A 22204-nucleotide genomic window follows, 5' to 3' on the forward strand; every position below is an offset into this window, starting at 1 on the left:
ATAAGGGAAAAGTTTGGGGAAGAAGATAAAGAAATTCTTTCTGTGTACATATATAATCATCATTATAATGAAAGAAGGAAGAAAGATTCATGACCATTATAGTCCTTGTTTCTGTAACTGCTCATGTGATTGAAGTTCATATTTATCATTACCTTCTTTCACTACTGATTCCATGTTCCCATTATCCTCAGCAAGCATTTCAGCTGGCCATGGTTCTTTGCCTAATGGTGTGATCCAAATTTTCACTCCTAAAGATTCTGGGCCATTGTTAGTCCTGCTTGGATTGGGTTGTTGTAATTTTCCATTGACTTTATTTGTTTGTTTGTTTGTTTGTTCATTTATTCATTTATTCATCTCTTCATCTATTTATTTATTTTAAATATTTATTTATTTATTTTTTATTTCTCTCCCATTCCCTGCCCCCCCCCCACACACACACCCATTGCCTGCTCTCTGTGTCCATTCACCATGTATTCTTCTGTGTCCACTTGCATTCTTGTCAGGCAGCACCGGGAATCTGTCTCTTTTTGTTGCATCATCTTGCTGCATCAGCTCTCTGTGTGTGCGGCGCCACCCCTGGGTGGCCTGCACTTTTTTCACATCAGGTGGCTTTCCTTGCAGGGTACATTCCTTGCATGGCATGACACTCCTTGTGCCCCTGCATGGCACAGCACTCCTTGCACACAGCAGCACTGCCATGGGCCAGCTCGCCATGTGGGCCTAGAGGCCCTGGGTACTGAACCCTGGACCTCCAATATAGTAGGCAGATGCTCTATCAGTTGAGCCACATCCACTTCCCTTTTCATTGACTGTAATCATAGGACATCGCAGTAATAGGAGATGCCCTAGAGGATCTCCTGTATTCCAGGAAAACTCTTCTTTATTCCCATTATGTAGATGCAGTCTTATTTCCCCTTGATAGTCAGGATCAATCACCCCAGCCAGTACAGTAATTCCCTTCTTTGACTATTGATTCATAGTTAAGAGGAGTCCGAAGTGGCCAGGTGGCAGTTTTAACTTCCAGTTCAATGGAATCATTGTTGTGTTCCCTGGTGACAGCATGTCTTCTTTTGGGACTCGATCCTGTAGACCAGCAAGTTTGAGGTTGCAGAGACAGGAAGCAAAAATTTTCTTAATGGGTCACTAAGAGTAATAGTGAGTGGTGCCACTCCCATCTCCACCCATTGATTCCTGGACCCATAGTCCTAGTTATGGGAGAAACAGTCAATAGAGTGGATACTGATTTAGAGCATACACAGCCTCCTAGAGAACATTGCCCCAGCTCTGCAAGATATTGCCACCTACTTGGCACCATAATTGAGTCTTCAAAAGACCATTCCAATGTTCTATCAATCCAGGTGCTTCAGGATGATGGGGAACATGGTAAGACCAGTGAATTCTATAGGCATGTGCTCATTCCCATACATCATTTGCTGTGAAATGGTTTCCTTGATCAGAAGCAATGCAATGTGGAATGCCGTGGAGATGGACAAGGCATTTGGTATGGCCATGGATGGTAGTTCTGGAAGAAGCATTGCATGAAGAAATGCAAACCCATATCCAGAGTATGTGTCTATTCTAGTTAAAACAAATGACTGCCCTTTCCTTGGTGGAAAGGGTTCAATGTAGTCAACCTGCCACCAGGTAGCAGGCTGGTCACCTCGAGGAATGGTGCCATATCAGGGGCTGAGTGTAGGTCTCTGCTGCCGGCAGATTGGGCATCCAGCAGTGGCTGTAGCCAAGTCAGCCTTCATAAAGGGAAGCCCATGTTGCTGAGCACAAGCATAACCTCCATCCTACCTCCATGACCACTTTGTTCATGAGCCCATTTGGGCAATGACAGGAGTGGTTGGGGAAAGAGCCTGAGCATTAGCCACAGATTGGGTCATCTTATCCACTTGAGTATTAAAATTTACCTCTACTAAAGTCACCCTCTGGTGAGCATTCATGTTGGATACAAATATCTTCATGTTTTTTGCCCACTCAAAAAGGTCTACCCACATAACTCTTCCCCTCACTTCTTTGTCATCAATTTTCCAATCATGTTCCTTCCAATTCCCTGACCATCCAGCCAAACCACTGGCAACAGCCCATGAATCAGTGTACAAACACACCTCTGGCCATTTCTTCTTCCAAGCAAAATAAGCAACCAGGTGAAGTGCTCAAAGTATTGCCCACTCGGAAGATTTGCTCTCACCGCAGTCCTTCAAGGATGTCCCAGAAAAGGACTGCAGTACTGCAGCCATCCACATTTGGGTGATACCTACATATCATGCAGAACCATCTGCAAATCAGCCCCAGGTTTTCTCTTCCTCAGTCAAATGATTATAAGGGACTCCCCAAGAGGCCAAAGCTGTGTGCTGGGAAAGAGAAGGTAACATGGAAGGGGTGGTGACCATGGACATTTGGGCTTCTTCCTCATGTAACTTAATTGTGCCTTTAGGACTCGCTCAACCCATATCTCATATATACCACATCTACTTTATTATGGAGTGCTGCTGTGCACACCCAACTTTATGGTTTGATAGGTCAGACAATACCCAGCTCATGGTAGGCAACTCAGGTCTCATGGTAAGTTGATGGCCAATGGTTAAGCATTCAGTCTCCAGTAAGACCCAGTAGCAGGCCAAAAGCTGTTTCTCAAAAAGGGAGTAGTTATCTGCAGAGGATGGCAGGGCTTTGCTCTAAAATCTTAAGGGTCTGTGTTGTGATTCTCCTATGGGGCCTGCCAAAGATTTCAGACAGCATCTCTATTTGCCACTGCAACTTCCAGCACCATAGAATCTGCTGGATCATATGGCCCAAGTGGTAGTGCAGCTTGCACAGCAGCCTGGACCTGACACAGAGCCTCTTCTTTTTCCAGTCCCCTATCAAAACTAACAGCTTTTCTGGTCACCCACTAAATGGGCTGGAGTAGCACATTCAAATGAGGAATGTGTTTTTTCCCAAATCCCAAAAGACCAACTAAGTGTTGTGCCTCTTTTTTGGTCATAGGAGGGGCCAGATGCAACAGCTTATACTTCACTTCAGAAGGGATATCTCAACATGACCCACACCACTGGACACCTAGAAATTTCACTGAGATGGAAGGACCTTGTATTTTAGGTGGATTTATCTCCCATCCTCTCTCACACAAATGCCTAATAAATCTAGAATCTTTGCTAATTCTCACTCACTAGGTTCTATCAACATGATATCATCAAAATAATGGACCAGCATGATGTCTAGTGGGAGGGAGAGACAATAAGTTCCCTGAGAACGATATTATGACATAAAGTTGGAGAGTTGATATAACCCTGAGGCAGGACAGTAAAGGTAAATTGCTGGCCTTGCCAGCTGAAAGCAAACTGTTTCTGGTGGTCCTTACTAATAGCAATTGAGAAAAAACATTCACCAAATCAATAGCTTCATAACAGGTACCAGGGGACATGTTGATTTGCTCAAGCAATGATACCACATCTGGGACAGCAGCTACAGTTGGAGTCACCACCTGGTTAAGTTTATGATAATCTACTGTCATCCTCCAAGATCCATCTGTTTTCTATACAGGCCAAATAGGAGAGTTGAATGTGGATGTGGTGGGAATCACCACCCCTGCATCCTTCAAATCCTTGATGGTGACACTAATTTCTGCAATCCCTTCAGGAATCTGGTATTGCTTTTGGTTTACTATTTTGCTAGGCAGAGGCAGTTCTAGTGGCTTCCACTTGGCCTTTCCAACCATAATAGCCCTCACTCCACAAGTCAGGGAGGCAATGTGGGGATTCTGCCAGTTACTGAGTATATCTATTTCAATTAGACATCCTGGAACTGGGGAAGTAACCACAGAATGGGTCCAGGGATGCACTGGACCAACTGTAAGATGGATGTGAGCTAAAACTCCATTAATCACCTCACTTCCATAAGCCCCTACTCTGGCTGGTGGACCACAGTGATGTTTTGGGCCTCCTGGAATTAATGTCATTTCTGAGCCAGTGTCTAATAATCCCTAAAATGTCTGATCATTTCCTTCTCCTCAGTACACAGTTACTCTGGTTAAATGCTGCAGATCTCCTTGGGGAAAGGTTGGAGGAAGATTAACAGTATAAATTTGGGGCAGTTTAGCAGGATCCTTTCCCAGGGAGACCCGGCCCTCTCCTCATTTAAGGAGCTCTGGGTCTGTAAACAGTCTCAAGTCTTGGAATTGATTAAAGAGCCATGATTCTCTGAATCTGTAAATTGAGTTAGGGTTTTGTTCACTCAACCTATAATTCTTCTGTTTATACAGATCCAGAAGAATTTAGTAGACTGCCCATCTATTTCACTGCTACGTACTCCATGATGTATTAGTCAATGCCATAACTCTATATGACTCAGAGTATTTTGAGTGATTTTTTGAATCTTTCATTGGAGTAGCCATGTCCACCTTGACTTTGGTGATTAACTGCCAAACTTGACTTTTACCAGACCAACATCCAATCATTCCCATGTTTAATGATTTTAATTCCATCACAGCCCTCCCTACAATAATATCTGGATTACAGAGATGAACAACCACAGAGCTCTTCAGGGAAGATGAAGTTAGCCTTACAAATTTAATCCTCACAGTTCTGGTAAAGTTGTGTTCTCTGAACATTCTTGGGGTGGATGGGTAACTCTCAAATGGTAAATCCATTCTAGCATTCCAATCTCCCTAAGCCTCTGAATTCCCTCTTCTACTGTATATCAGGACAAATTGGGCATCTCAACTTCTGACATTCTAGGCCATCTTTTGGCCCATGTTTCAATCAGCCACCCAAACAAACTGTTAGAACCCATTCAAACCCCTCAAGCTATAGTGTTGAATCCAGAATTTCTGGATTAGTGGGCCCATATCAATAAATTCAGCCTCATCAAAATTTATATTCCTTCCACCATTATCCCATACCCTTAATATCCATTCTCACACATATACCCATGATTTCTGTCTATATATGTTGGAAAATTCATGCAGTTCTTTCTTCCTTACTTCCTTAAGACTTACACTTTGTTTTTTACCTTTGGGGGCTTGTTGTTTTAGTCTAGTAATAGGTCTTGAAGACAGAGTTGGGGGTTGGGTAAGAAGAAGGATTAGAAATGCCTTGCAAACTACTGACCTCAGGCACTCCCTTGCATTTTCTTCTGGTGACACAGGATTAATCTTTCCAGGCAGGGGTTGGAAGGCAGTTTCCTCAGGGCAGACTGGAGGCTAGGCAGTGTAAGATGGAACTTGGCTGGTACATGCCTCAGGGTTGGGAGGAGGTCCAGATTCCCTGCGGCAGGCTGGAGGCTGGGCAAGCAGGCTTCATTTTGGCTGGTACCCACCTCAGGAATGGAAGTTGTTTCAGACCCCCTGGGGCAGGCTGGAGTTTGGATGATATAAGCTTGACAAGGTTGGTCTCCACAGGGCAGGCCTTAGCAGGCTTATCTGGTAAAGTCTCAGAAGAATTTAGGGTTCCAATGTCTTCATCAATATTATCATCATCCCACATGTATCCATTCCAATTCTCTGGATTCCACTCTTTTCCAATCATGCCATCACTTTAACTCCAAAAACACTTGTGGTGTTGGGATTTTAGTTTCCTTTATAACTCTGCTACTCATACAATGAGAGTCTGAGTTTGGTTCTCGGTTTGAGCCAGTGGCTACAGGAGACAAGATTTTCTTTTAGAGCACACGTAGAAATTTTCACATTATTCATGCAATATTTAAGTTCAAATTTGAAGTCTTTAATTCATCTCTTTCATTTGTAACAGTATCCAGAGTATCTGTGAGGAGCCAGCCAATATCATTTTACTGTTTGACTCCACAAAACTCTGTTAAGGTGTTGAAAACACTCTCATTCAGATCCTTGCTTTTTCCTTTTTCTTTCTTTTTTGTAGTATGTTTCATTTATTTATTTATTTATTATAAATGTATTTTAATTGTATTTTTTGAAGATACATAGATGGCAAAAAATGTTACATTAAAACATATAAGAGGTTCCCATACACCCCACACCCCACCCCACCCACCCCTCCCACATCAACAACCTCTTTCATCACTGTAGCACATTCATTGCATTTGGTTAATATATTTTGGAGCACTGCTGCATCACATGGATAATAGTTTACATTGTAGTTTACACTCTTCCCTAGTACATTCAGCAAGTTGTAGCAGGATGTATAATGTCTAGTATCTGTCCCTGCAATATCATTTAGGACAACTCTAAGTCCCAAAAATGCCCCCACATCCATCTATTCTTCCCTCTCCCTGTCTTCAGCAACTGCCGTGGCCACTTTTTCCAGATCAGTGCTACAGTTTCTTCCATTACTAATCACAATTGTTCTATAGTGGAATATCAGTAAGTCCACTCTAATCCATACTTTATTCCTGTGGACCCTGGGATGGTGATGTCCACTCCACCTGTATATCGAGAGGGGCTTAGATCCCACATGGTTGATGGATGTAATTATCCTGTTTGCAGTAGTAGGTACTCTTGGTTCTCTGGTGTGGTGGTTGACCATCATATCTCCCTGTTAGCTGACCAGGGTAAGTCCAACAACCCGGAAAGTAGGAGTTGCAACTCTGCTGAGGCTCAGTTTTCAGCGGGCACATGTCCAGTCCAGAGATTCAAGTCTCTGGAGTATATACCAACCACAGCACCAAGCACATGTTCAGTAACAGTGACAGAAGAGGCATGTGTATAAAGGTCACATCTGAGATCTTTGCTTCTTATAAGCATGGAAATAGGAGAATTCAGTGATGATATTTTGCGTATCTCAATTGCCAACTCGCACCATGGACTGTTAGCAGTCTCTTCATTATTGGAAATGGAGTCATCAGCACCCCTGAGTCCAAGTAGAGTGGAGAGTCAATTGCAAAACTCCCAGAACCACGTCAGACACCCTATGTTTAAGACTCTGTTCCTAAAGAACCACTCCTGGTACCAAATTTGGTATTAGTCAGCCAAAGGGGTGTTGATGCAAAATACCAGAAATTGGTTGGTTTTTAGAAAGAGAATTTATTTGGGGTAGGAGCTTACAGGTACCCAGGCCATAAAGCATAAGTTACTTCCCTCATCTAAGTCTATTTTCACATGTTGAAGCAAGATGGCTGCCAACATCTGTGAAGGTTCAAGCTTCCTTGGTTCCTCCCTTCCAGGGTCTTGCTTCTCTCTGGGTTCAGGTTTCTTCTCTTTCTAGGGCTTGCTTCTTCCTGGGCTCAGGGTTCCTCTCTTCCTGGGGCTTGCTTCTCTTTCCTCTTTGTGCTTACTTCCTTGGGCTCCAGTTTAAGGTTTTAGCATCAAGTTCCAACATCAGCACTCCAACATCAGAAACCTTCAACCGTGTCTTTTGCCATGCTTTTTTATCTGTGAATCCCTGCCCACCAAGGGGTGGGGACGCAACACCCTAATGACATGGCCCCATCAAAGCCCTGACTTAATCATGCCCAGTAATAGATCAGATTACAAACATAATCCAATACCTATTTTTGGAATTCATAACCATATCAAACAGCTACAGTATATTTGAGGAAAAAGTAGAACTTTCTCACATTGCTGACAAAATATTACATGGTATCCACTTTGGAAAACAGGTTGGCAATTTATTATACAGTTAAACATGCACTCAGTGTATAACCCACAAATCCACTCCTAGGTATTTATCCAAGGAAAGCGAACGTTTATTCATTCAAGGATGAGTTCAGCAATGCACCTAAAAATGTTTAATAATTTTAGCACCTAAATGGAAACAATGAAAATAACCATCAATAAATAAATAGAACATTATGATATATCCATATCATAAAATGATAGTAATCAAAGAAATGAACTGAAACAACATTAAAAGACTCTAATATGTTGTGTGAAATTAAAGAAACCAGATAAAAAATAGTATAAATTATATGATTCCTTTACATGAATTTCTAGGACAGATAAACAATAGAAATCAAACCAGAGGTTTTCTGAGGAAGCAGTTAGCTGTGGAGGAATCACTGCAGAGTATCATGGAAGAAATTCTGGGGTAATAGAAATATTGTATAACTTGCCTGGGGTTGTGAGTACAAAGGCGAAGATACATTTCCTAAAATCCATTGAATTATTCACTTAAAAAATGAGAGCATATTATTGTATTTAAATTATATCACAATAAAGTTGACTAAAATACAGGTGTGATTTAATATTTGAAACAATATAATTCAATATATTAAGAAAATAAGAAAGGAAAACCATATACTACCTCAATAGATGTAGTAAAACCATTTGACTGAATAAAAAATTCTTTCCTGATAAAAAATCCCAGCAAAATAAGCATATCAAAATAAGTGAGTCTTAGAGAATATCTCAAAATAGTCTCAACCTGATAAAAGAATTTACAAAGAAACCTACATCTAAGATTATTCTTAATGGTGAAACATTGAATGTTTTCCCTCTAAAATTGGGAACAGTAATCTAGAAGCAGGGACTAAAAAGTGAAGCAAGGGAACGAAAACTACAAAGTTATGTGTATTTTACATATTTTGTGTGTGCAATATATTTTATAAAACCTTTAGTTGCAGTAATTATAATGGCAAAAACTGATTCCAATGAAATATTATATCATTAAGTAATATAAATAATTGTAAAAGTATTCAGAGAATTTTTCATGAAGTTCTAAAGGATGGATTTGGAAAGGTTGTATGTTAATTGAGACACAATAAAAGTAGAATCAGATAGGATTTTATATGAATATGTGTATTTATATATATTTGCGTTTTTATATACATTTCATCCTAAATATTTTAAGGACAGGAAAATTAATAAGGTTTTAGAAGCATGGGGTCAGAATGTGATGGAGAGGCTTAAAAGTTTATAGAGATTTTAGCATTTTTTCCTTAAGACTTGGGAAATTTTGAGCAGAGGATGAACACACTGGAGACCATTCTCAAATTATTCTCGTTATGTTACTACCCTTTAGAATATAAAATTAATACAGCATTCCTTTTGTGATGTTAAAATTAATACTTACCAATTTGTTTATTTATCTGTAATCTTGGAAAATTTTGTCAGTATAAATACAGTATAGCTCTCACAGATTTGCTCAGTTGTCTTTCTAAGCTGGCAGTGACCATGAGGGAGATTTGAGCTTATTTTTAACAATTACTATTCAAATTCTCATTAAAATAGTTAACATACTAAAATAAATAAACATCTATTACATGGAAATACATACACACATGCATATAAACTGCCAATTTAGAAACCAAATACTCCGCCTCTGCCAAAGAATAAAACATTAGCATGTTTCAAATTTTTAAAGTTAGCCTCACTAAGATCCAAAAGGGTAAGAAGAAATAAATATGTTATTTGAAGACAAACATTTCTGAAGTGTATCATGTATTTTCTCCGTATTAAATAGGATATTTAAAATATAATTACATGGCATGGATCATCATCATCAAAATATATAACCATATCACAAATAACATGAGTCTAGAGAATATCCCAGAAGAATATGATTGTAAATGTTCTGTTAAAAATGCTCTGCAAAAAAATTAAAACATTTTCTCCACTCTGGGCAGACAAAGCAGGCAAATGTGAACTAATAAGAAAAAAAAAAGTTGTCTCTTTCTCAACAGAGCACAACACATAGATGGGTGAATAGAGTACAGCTGAATTTTGGCCCCCACTTAGAAATTTAGCTGTCTACCTTGTGCATTGAAAAACTGCACATCCATATGCCACTATTAATTGTATATATTTATTGTTTTACTATCTCCTACAGTACCATGTTACAGTTTTTAGCTTTCCTTTTAGTAATAAACATGACCTTAGACTTTCCCTTTCAACCACTGTCATACACATATAATAGCTCTGCTAGTTACAAACACCATGATATATCTGGTGACCTATATTCTAATTATTAACTCCATGAGTTTACATAATATATTTAGTTCATAATAGCACAATCATACAGTATTTGTCTTTTTGTGTCTGGCTTACTTCACTCAAGATAATGTCTTCCAGGTTCAGTCATTTTGTCATGCTTCATGATTTCATTTTTTCTTACTGTTGCGTAGTATTCAATAGTATGTCCTTATTTTGGTGATTCACATTGCACACTGGCATACAAAAAGGTGCAGAGGTATTAATAAAGAAATAAATGTCATTGTTTTTAGCAAAGCATTCCTCAAACTCTGGTGCCTAAAATATAGTTGGCACTCAATACATTTATTAAATAACCACAACTAAATTAACTTTTTTCTGTCACAACACAAATGACATCCTACGAAGGGGGCATTCTGCAGATCTCGCATTCCAAATTTCTAAAGAATATTTGTGGCATCAGTGGCAAATGATATTTGTCCTTTATACTGAATGGTCACAGCCTGCTTTCCATGAGAGAGACTTTCCTCAAATTTCAATGTTGAAGTTATTTTATGAATAGTCAAAGTGACCAGCAAGTGACCAGACAAGTAGGGTCTGATTATATAGTTTAAAATGTAATAATGATGACATTGTATGTAATTAGTTTATATATATCTTGTCATTTTTTTCTAAAATTAAAGAATTTCATGTGTTCATTTAAAAGAGCAGAACTTAAAATACAGAAAATTTACATTTTTATATAGAAGTTGTCAGAATTCTCATTTCTCTTCCTCATCAATAGAGAATTTTGTGAATATTAAGTAATAGAATGCCAGATCTTTTAAAAAATTAATCAACTTACAATATATATGTACATCTTTAGTAAAGCCGTATTTTAATTGATGCTTTAAATAACAGAAGAAAGTGCCTTCCATTGATGTACTCTACCTTTTTTTGTTACTCTTAAATTAGTAAAGTGTACAGATTTGATATCATGGCTCCTTTGGCCTCATAAATGGAGTTGCAAAGTATTTTATCTTCCCCTATTTTCTGAAGTAGTCTGTGTAAAATTAGCATTCTTTCTTCCTTAAATGTTTGATTGATAGAGTTCAAAAGTGAAAGAAATTGGCATATACTTTTCTTCATAAAAGGCATTTCAATAATCAATTCATTTTTTATAATAGATATAGAAATAGAACTATTTAGATTTTCTATTTCATCTTGTGTCAATTTAGTAAATTTGTATTTTCAAATACCTACATTTATGTAGTTGTTAAATATATTGGTTTTAAGACTTCCCTTACTATGATTTAACATATATAGAATATGTAGTCATATATCCTGCAGATTTACAATTAAATTTTGGAACATTAGATAAAATCAAATAGGAAAGAATTTGATTACTTCAATTTTTCATAGTTACTAAGCTGTTTCATTTCAAATGGAAGAAAAAACAAAAGAGGAAAAGTGGTGTAAGGTGTTTACATATATGTACTAGTTTTCTATTGTATAATATTTATTTCCTAGATGACAAAAATTTAGACATGAATTTTTTAAATTACTCTGTTTAAGACAGCAGCATACCTACACTTAAGATAAACTATACTAATATCTACCCTCTTTATTGATAACTTCTTTTCTAGTGTCCTGTAGGAAATATTTTCTCACAATTCATTGTTGCAGAATATATTAAATATAAGACTTCAATTTAAAATGGAAGTACCCAACATCTTGTTAAAATTAACTGACTTTGATTAATGTATATAAGTAGCTAATGCCCACGTTTTAAGTAATTTCTACTTATTTTATATTGATTTAGCAAAGCCATCCAACATGGCACAAGCCATTAATTCTCAAATAGAACAAAACAAGAACAAACTTCATGTTGAATAAATTAAAGAGTTTTATGAACTGTCAGTTAATCTTTCTAATAATGTACTAGTTTAGTAGAAGTGGAGTGAGACAAGCAACTTTAGTAGAAGACAACAAAACATGATTATATTATTTTAAGAAAAGATGTGCCAGACATTTGTCTCCCTCAAGTCCAACACAAGATGGCTCACTATACTTCAAAAATAATTATGATTAAAATCAAAAAGGTTCTTTACTCTCTTGTACTGTCCAGGTAGAGATCCAATCTCTATAAAAAAAGATGGCCAATTTCATGAATTTTATTATCGCAGTTGTTTCTCTCATGGATAGTTCTCTAAGTTTTTAAAGAAACATGCCTTGGCTCAATGGTAGGGCATCCGCCTACCGCATGGGAGGTCCACGGTTCAAACCCCGGGCCTCCTTGACCCTTGTGGAGCTGGCCCATGCGCAGCGCTGATGTGCACAAGGAGTGCCCTCCCACACAGAGGTGTCCCCTGCATAGAGGAGCCCCACACACAAGGAGTGTGTCCCTCAAGGAGAGTCCCCCAGTGCAAAAGAAAGTGCAGCCTGCCCAAGAATGGCACCACATACGGAGACCTGACACAGCAAGATGATGCAACAAAAAGACAAAAAGAAACACAGATTCCCGGTACCACTGATAAGGATAGAAGCGGTCACAGAAGAACACACAGCGAATGGACACAGAGAGCAGACAACTGGGGAGGGGAAGAGGAGAGAAATAAAAAAGCAACAACAACAACAACAAAAAGAAACACAATGCCTAATTCATACTTAGAGCAAAACAAAAGTCCTTGGAAATTCTGTCTCCTGATGCTTATGTTTTCTCCTAATCATCATACAAATTACCTCTTTCCAAGCGCTTCTGGTTAGATTAATATTAAATCCAATACAAAGTACATGAAACTCATCCAAGAAATAAGCTGCATTCATCCAGCATAAGGACCAATGCCAAATTTGACAGGGGTTGGCACACAATACATGTCATTAGTAATTACAGTATGGAAACATATTTTGACTCATTTGCTTTAACAGTTCCAAATTAAACATAAAACTGAATCATGTACTGTAGACAAAGGTTTCTTATGCCTTGGGTATTCTCTGTTATTAAACTCAGTATAGTACCACAGAACTAAACAACTCTTCTATTTTTTCGTATGAAGACATCTTTAGGTTAATATCCTCATTACTATTATCCATGAAAGGTCCTTGAGGCCTCTCTTGCTTTCTTCAGTATTTCATATAAACAGGAGATCTAGTGATAGTTTTCAGTATTTTCAGAAAATATTCATGTAATTGCTCTGAGAAAAATACTGGCTAAATACCCAGCAATAGGTAAGAACAAAGACAGTTCCAGTCTTTAAAATCTCCTATTGATTCATTTGTGCCTTACAGTTATATTTTCCCAAACCTTTCTCTAGGTCAATCACCTTCCAGAAAATTTATATTAGGCCACTCAATAGAATTTTCAGACAAGAACACTGCGTTATTTTTTACCATAAAATAAAATTAATCTAGAAATGTGGACTTTTAAAGAATTAATATAAACCTCTTCAAAAGCTGAAAAAGCAATCTTCACTATTACCAAGAATGGAATCTAATGCTATGCAAATCCTTAGATAAAATCCTAATATGCCATCTACAGTAATACAATTCTAAAAATAACATTCCACATGCATTGTGAATCATGTAGGGATGACTTTTCAATCAACTCTACACAAGAAATGTATTTAATCTTAGAGACACTAAATAGAATAGGCCACCCTCGTCTTTTCCTGGAGGATTATTGAGTGTTTCTGGGGACAAAAGAAATAAAAGGGCCACTTTCCATGTATCTATTAATAGAATAATGTGCTTACTTAGGTTTAGTGGTGAAATTTCTCATTTATTCGTTAATTTCAAATGCATTTCTTGAGCACCTTTTGATGTTAGATTCTAGGTATCACATTGAAGATAAATGAAATGCTAAACCAACCCTTCAGCACTTGCTATGCCATTTAAGATGACATCAATTTCAAGGTACAGAAATTCTAATTAAAGTGGCTTAATATATTATCTCATGAAACAAGAAATTCAGACATGGGGCAGATTACAGTGCTGTTTAATTTTTGTTCACTGTCAGTATCAAGGTTCTATCATCAGTGGGTAGGCCTGTTCCTCATGATCACAAGATGGTTGCTGTTATTCCATGTATAGTTAATAGCATCTCACAAATGAAGAGAGGTTATTTCTTCTTGACTATATTTTTATGCCAATGGGTTTTTCAGATATAAAATTTTAACTTCCGTTTTATTAGTTTAATTAGCCTAAACTAATTAATGACAAGAAAAATTGTTTTATCATGACTGGTTTAAGCAATATTGAAATCTCCCCTTCAAGCTCAAGGTAATATCACGTTTTTTGAACACATGGTCTTTAATCAATATTTCTTCATCAAAAGTAGTAAGTAGGTAAACTACAGGCTTTGCTACACTTCTCGGACTTTCTCACTTTCTCAAGCATACCCTTATATTTCGATACATAGTTTTACCTCTCTTTTTCCTCAGCTTCCCCCACCTCCAAAATGTCTACCTTTTGAATGCTTTTTCAGACTTTAAAAGTCAACTGTAGGTAAAAATCTACAGGCAAAATCTAACCATGTTTACAGCTGAAAAAACAAACAGAAAAATAAATCATGTGATGATTCTTCTGAACCCTATGGGGTAAGAAATGCCCCATTCCTCCCCATTAAAATTAATGCACCCTCTTGCTTGAAGATGATATAGAGGTTGCTGTCTTGCATAAAAGCCTATTCCCTTTTCAAGATCCACCCACTATTCCCTGGGTCACTAGGTCAATAACTAAAAGTAAGTTACAACATAACATGACCAGGAAAGTGCTTGTCCTACTAACTGAGGAAAGGAACTATAGCTCAAAGGAGCCTCAAGACAGTCATCACAGACTAGCTGGATCCAAAGGAGTGTACTTGGTTTGATCCTGAGGATGTTAGCTCAATAGGGGTAGAACTAAATGTTGGATAAGCGATGGCTTATAAATATGGGGCTATCTCTCATGATATAAAATTTGTCACCTTAGTAAGACACCCAGAATATGGTGAAAATACACTTTTAAGATGACTCTTGGAAGATGGAGAAAGTTGAAATGAGGGCACACAGTAAATAAGCAACAATGTCAGAGTTGCCATGGAAGACAGTGTAATGAAGAGATTAAAAGTCTTGGAGAAATAGATGTGCTTGAGTAGATAGGCCTCCTAAGGTCAGAAAACTAAGCCACTAAATGACTAAGTTCTATTGGAGGGCTTAAAGAGTATTTTCTTTTAAAAACCAAAGTAATAAAGAATATTGTAGGGAAAGGAGCACCAGCATCACTGGGAAGCTCAATGGTGACACAGTGGTGTCTCAGAAGTGTGGTATAGGACAGGGCTGATGACAGAAGCTGTATCAGAAGAGTGATCCCTGATAGCAAGAGGAATAAAAGGAATCATAAGTAATAAAAGCCAAATGAAAGAGCTTAAATTATTGAAAAGACTGTAAAGGTCAAAGTGGCAGCCAAAATAACATGACAGTTCAAGAGGTGGTTAATAGAACTTTGTGTTCCTAGGTGCAAGATAAATAGGCTGCTGATAAAGAAATTGCTCAATAAAATATTTTAAAAATTAAGGAAGATTTTTGGGCTTTGGTGGAGCCATTTAACAATTTCATAGTGTTTGTATTTGGGACTGCATATGAGAATCAGTGTATACCATAATTTTTCAACCCATAGATCTATAAGAATTTCTAATCTTAAAATGGATAATATTAACCTTTTTGATAAGTGAAAATATATATGTTGATAAAATAGCTTACAAAATCTCATAGTTCTGTGCAAAAAGTAGAAGCCAAAATCATTTCAAAGGAAAGATTATCAATGAAAAAATTCAAAATTATATGCAGTGGTATACAATCCAGAAAAAAAGAAGTGAGAATCATAGTAGATTTTATTGTTAATTAATATTTTGTTGTTGTTTGTTTCCTTTTGTTTTGTTTTTGTCCTTCCTTTCCCACCCCTGTATATACCATAAATAGACAAATTAACAATATGTTTATTTACATAACCCTGATATCACAAGATAAAAAGTAAAGCACTGAAACTGTGCAACATTCTCTTAGAATAAAGAGCAGGAGATCTTTAATCATGGTGGATAATGAACTTAAAGAACTCATTGTCCCCAAAAGTAGCTGTGTCAGGAAATTAAACTGGATTCAAAATCATTTTCATCAACTTGATAAATGATAGAACTATAAAAAGTCACTAAGAAAAACGGGAGCATGATTCAAATTTCAGGTTAAAGTGAAGAAAATTAATTCATATCACTTAATGGCAAGTAACTTGTGGTAATTGTCTATGACAGAATAATTGATTAGAACTGTGCTGCCCAATAGAAAGCTACTAGCCACAGGCAGTTATTTAAATTTAGGCTTAAATCCATTAAAATTGAAGAAAAAAAAATTAGCTCTTTGGTCACAATATAAACATTCTTAAGTCCTTACTATTTGTATCAAGCTAGTGCCTACTGTACTGGACAACTCAGTTTATAGAATATTTCCTTCAACACCAAATGTTTATTGGTGTTGCACTGCTAAAATGACCAGGAATGTTACCTAAACTCTTCCCTATTTCTATATTACTGGTAGTGGAATATAGTGACTGCCTAAATTTTATTTCAATGAAAAATATTCTGTGTAATGTGAATAGGGATTCATGAAAACTAAGTGGAAAATTATTTTCACTAAAAAATCCACACCTCTACATTATGTTCCAATTAGCTGTCTTTGAGGATCCCATTTTGTCTTTGACACATGTAAGTGCCAACCTATTCATTAGAGTTAGGGTAAGGAACATAACCAGCACAACACTCTAGTGAAATGTCTTGGGAAAATGCTTCCTGCAATGGCCTATATCAGAAATTCACAGAATATTGTGTGTTATGTATTTAGAACACTGAGAATGCTCAACTTTGCTTGCCCAAATGTTCAAAGAGAGAATTTTTTTTTTAGATCTTTACAGTGACATTAATGTTCAAGAAAACCCTGCCATAAGATTTTTAGTACCTATATAATACAGATTCCTTAGGTATAAATTTATTTATCCAATTTGTAAAGTTGATTGTGCTTTAAATGTCATTTAATAAAAGAATAAACTGTACAATTATAAGCTTTAAAAATATTATTTAATTCTCTTCACAGAAATGCTTCACTGTATGGATGGTGATTCTTTTGTTAAAGATTCAATATACATAATTTTCTCAAGGGTAAAGTATTATATTACAAAATGCTAGAGGAGTTTTCACCCAAAACCTTATACCTTTCCTGTTATAATAAAGATTTTTTAAAAAATTTTAGGCATTTTTCTTTCAAAATATGTTATACACAGATAAAAATGTAGTGCAGATAGATGGGGAATTTCTCAGGTTATATCTGTGGTGAGTACTCCAGAGTCTACCACCTATCTTAAAATATCTAACAGCACTGTGGCTCCTTGAAGAAAGTGAATAACATTGCCAACTAGACTCTACCATCGACTAAGCACTATGCTTAATTATGAAAATATAAGATTGTAAAAATCCTTTACTTTTAGGGAGCTTAGAATCTAGTGATAATTGAGCAGTCAAAATATAAAGTAGTAGTTGCTCTAGTGGGCAACCAGCAGCACTAGATTAATTCAGTGTATGGAAGAAGTGGAGTATAAGTTTACTTTAGGGAGAGAGATGACTTTACTACTAAGTCTTAAGTAATAATTTAATAATGCTAAATGCTATCACTACACAGAAAAGACTTAGAGAGTGCAGTAGGCATGTTTTTGGTCTTGGTCCTCATTCTGGTGGATGTGGACCAATTGTAATTTAGATTTCTTCAATATGTTACCTCAGTTAAGGTGTGGCCCAACTGAAGCAAGTGGGCTTCAGTTTGGATTGCTAGAGTCCTTTGTAAACACAGTGAAAGTCAGACAGAGAAAGGTGCCACAGGGAGCAACCAGAAGTCATAAGTCAACAGAACCTGGAGAAGAAAGAAGACATCACCAAGTATGTTACCATATGCTGGAAAAGACAAGGAACCCTAAAGTTGTTGACCACCCAGCAGGGAGGACAAAAGGGAAGAAGCAACTCTTCTAGCCTTAAACTGTGAGCCAATAAATTCCTGTTGTTAGGCCAACTCATTGTATGGTATTTGTTTTAGCAACTAGGAAACAAAGAGAGATCATTTCAGGCATAGAGAAAGGCATGTGTAAAAGCAAATATGCATGATAAGACTGGCAAATATAAAGCAGAGCAATATTTTGACATGGCAGGAGTGCAGACTGCCTGGTTGAGGTGGGCCTGTATAATATGGTATGGTTTTCTAATTTATCATATTGAGATAGGGGGCCTTGCATGCAATTAAAGGAAAGGAATATTCTAGCTCAAATGGCAATATCAATCATGTGGGTGTCAAAATATAATTCAATACAGATATTTGAATTAATAGACAAAAAGCAGGAAAACCAATTAAGAGACAATTGCAACATTCTTCATGAGAATTGATAGATAAGGGACTTATTGGGGCAGAGACAATGGCAACAGTGAACATTTAGAAAGAAAGATGCTCAGTTACAGACACAACAAGATGAAGGTGCTTGTAGGGTCTTGTGAACATATTCAGTAGAAAGGTGAATGCAGAGGTCTAGAGATATAAGAAACTTTGGTTCTAGAGATAAACTCTAACATCAAGAATATTTAGGTGGAGTTGTATTCCTAGTCATGGGTGAAATAAACTAGGAAAAAGAGTGGCAGATGAAAAGAGGGGAGGAACAACAAAACTATGACTGCCTTGGAAAACACTAATATTGAAAGTGTTGGTTAAAGAAAAAAACTTTTCTTTTTCGCTTCTTTGACTGAAGAATCCACTCCCCAAGCATTAAGATTCCATGCAATATCCCCATTTTAAAAATGAGTATATTTTCCATGTTGCTCCTAATGCCTCTAAATTAAATGGAGACAACTATACACTAGGGCAAGAGTCACATCCTATTTTACCTCACTTTTCAAACTATCTTCAGTTACATTTTTAACTAAGTTTAGTGGAAAAGGCACACTGTAAACATGTGGAAGTGAAGGGGAAGATGGAAAGTCTTCTTCGCTACTGCATGAGCACAAAAGAGGAAATGTATATTATCACTGTCAAGGGGAAAATGGAGTGGAAAAGTTTAAGAGTAGCAGAGGCTTTGTGTAATGAAATAGTGGTAGGAAAAGGAAGGAAGAGAATGTTTTCAAGAATTAGGAGTCTGGATTTTACTCCATGGTGTTGGAATTTTGTTCTGTGGGTATTTATCTAGTAGTATAGGTTTAAGTATCTCAATATAAATTGATTTGAGTCTAAACAGAGGTAGTAGTTTTGGCAATGAAATAAGGAATAAGGGCAAAGAAAATGTTTAAAATGTCAAAGATTTAATATGTGAAATTTGAAATCTGAAATTTGGTTAAATATAGGAATGATTCCCAAGGGAAAATATTTGAATAAGAATAAAGTTTGTTCTAAGATTGTAATATACATGTTTTGAGTACAGAGCAGAAACTCAAAGGATCCAGAAATGCTGGATAAAGTAAGATATGTTTGAAGAAAATGGCCGTTAGTAAGAAAACATATTTTTCAAACATTGCCCAGAAATTAAACATCAAATTATGACAGGGAAAAACCCATCATTCCCAAAATATAAGGATGATCGATTTTTCAAATCTGAAATAAATTAGTTGCATTGTTCATTCAGTATTGACTAAAAATTGTCAAATGAACAATCAAATTTATTGTACTTAAATTTTGTTTGACCAACGACCATACATTCTGCTACAACTACTTGGTTCTCAATGGTTGCATTTTTGCAAAATCAAAAAATAGTTGCAGCCAGTGAAGATATTCAAAAGAATGTTTTAGGACTTTCGGATATCTTGCCAAAGGAGAAGATTTAAAAATGTTTTAAAGATTGATGGTATCAGTGGAGTCAGTGAAAAAACTTTCAAAATTACTATATTTAAGAAGAAAACACATTTGGATTTTTTTTATGTTGCTTTAAAAAAAACATATAATTGGGAAGTGGATATGGCTCAAATGATAGGGCTTCTCCCTACCATATGGGAGGACTTGGGTTTGATCCCTGGAGCCTTCTGGTGAAAAGAAGAAGAGACAGCATGCCGGTGTGGAGAGCCAGTGCCCAGGTGAGTGCCCCTGTGGTGAGCCAAGTGCCCGTGTGAGTGCTCACGCGGTAAGCCACTACCCATACAAGTGAGTCTCACAGCGAGATGATGATGATGCAACAAAAGAGAGACAAAGGGGAGAGTCAGGGTGAAGCGCACCACCCAGGAACTGCGGTGGTGCATCTGACAAGAGAAACATTCTCCACATCAGAGGTCCTAGTATTAAATCTTGGTGAATCCTAGAGGAGAAAAAATTAGAAGAGAAGACAAAAAGAGAAATAGATACAGATGATCACACAGCAAATGGACACAAGCAGCAAAAACAGCAGGGTGGGGGAAGGAAGGCAATAAATAAATAAATAAATCTTAAAAAAAAATCATACAATTGATTTAGAAGTAAAATGAATAACATACACCAAACTATCAGCCAACGATGTTGCTGAGTAGGCCGCTTTGTCAGACTTACTTATTAAACAGAAAAAAAATAGCTGAAATTAGCACATAATATATTTGCATTTAAATAGTATTCCTAAAATTCTTAAAAATAGTTCATCTTCAGTAGATTAAGAATTACCGTCTCTACAATCTATAACATCAAATGGCATACCCTTTAAAACTTTTAAATGAAGTGTTAAGATTGTTTCATTCTGTGCATGGATAATTAATTCCACACCCTAGTTTTTGAGGTCTAACATATTTTTGTTTTATTAAGCAAAAGATGCATTGTTGTAATGAGGAAAAGTATTCCTGATGTGCTTTGATTTGACTATACAAGACAGAAAAAGACAATTTCAATTTCTATATAAATTATTCCTTTGAAATATTTCCCTAACTTTATTATTCAAATGAGACAGCGAAATAGCAGAACAAGACAACTAAAAGAAAAAAAAAACACAAGAAAAATAAAAATTATTTTCCCTTTGCTCTTTAGTAAAGGCTATGTATAAAATTCTGTTTTTGGTAACCATCATCATACTTTACAGCTAAACATTATAAAGAGTTCCATTAAACTCAGGAACAAAAGAAAAAAATGTCTGTTATGATTTGTTCTGAAACATCATTAAGGGCTGCAGCATTATTTTTTTAAATGTAAAGGGAAAATATAAATGGCAGATAAACATATGAAAATACATTGACTATAACTTGTGTACTAACAATTCAATTAAATAGTAATAAAACAGTTTAACTGATCAGATGTCAATTATTTTATCATGGAAATAACACTTCATGTTGGCTACAGTACAGTGAAGTAGGATATCCTAGGCACTGTCAGGTGGCATATAAAAGCATGCATTTATTCTGAAACCATTTTGGCAATAAATGGCAAGAGGAGCCTTCAAAAGACTCTGTTCCAGGAAGCGGACTTGGCCCAGTGGATAGGGTGTCCACCAACCACAAGGGAGGTCCGTGGTTCAAACCCCGGGCCTTCTTGACCCATGTGGAGCTGGCCCATGCTCAGTGCTGATGTGCACAAGGAGTGCCCTGCCACTCAGGGTTGCCTGCCATGTAGGGGAACCACGCGCAAGGAGTACACCCCATAAGGAGAACCGCCCAGCGTGAAAGAAAGTGCAGCCTGCTCAGGAATGGTGCTGCACACAGGGAGAGCTGACACAACAAGATGATGCAACAAAAAGAAACACAGATTCCCATGCCACTGACAACATCAGAAGCAGACAAAGAAGAACACGCAGCAAATGGACACAGAGAATAGACAACTGGGGCATAGTTGGGCGGCGGGGGGGAAGGGAAAGAAAGAAATAAAATAAATCTTTAAAAAAAAAAAAAGACTCTGTTCCTTCTTGACCAAGGAATTTCAGCTTAGGAATCTACAATAATAAAATAGTAAAAACTAAGTGAAAGACTTATGAAAAAAAGATATTCACAGAGAAGATATTAATAATAGACAAAATTAAAGTTAACTTAATGTTGGACTGTGGATAAATGGATGACTACATAAATTCCATGTAGTTATTTTAAAATATATTTTAGAAGAATATTCAATTATATGAAAAAATGCTGCATATTAAAGTGCAAAAGTGAGAAAATAAAATTGCATAAATTGTTTGATCCAATCTGGTAAAAATAAAAATAAATTTAAAAAGAAGAAACATACTCTCTTAGATTCCTAGGGCTATTGTAAAGTACCACAAACGCGAAGGCTTAAAAACACAGAAATTTATTTTGTCACAGTTCTGAAAGCAAGAGGCCTGAAATCAAGGTGCTGATAGGACTATACTCTCTCTGAGGTCTCCAGAGAAGAATTCTTCCTGGCCTCTTGCTAG

The sequence above is a fragment of the Dasypus novemcinctus genome, chromosome 3 (genome assembly GCF_030445035.2).
Source record: "Dasypus novemcinctus isolate mDasNov1 chromosome 3, mDasNov1.1.hap2, whole genome shotgun sequence".
NCBI classification, from domain to species: domain Eukaryota; kingdom Metazoa; phylum Chordata; class Mammalia; order Cingulata; family Dasypodidae; genus Dasypus; species Dasypus novemcinctus.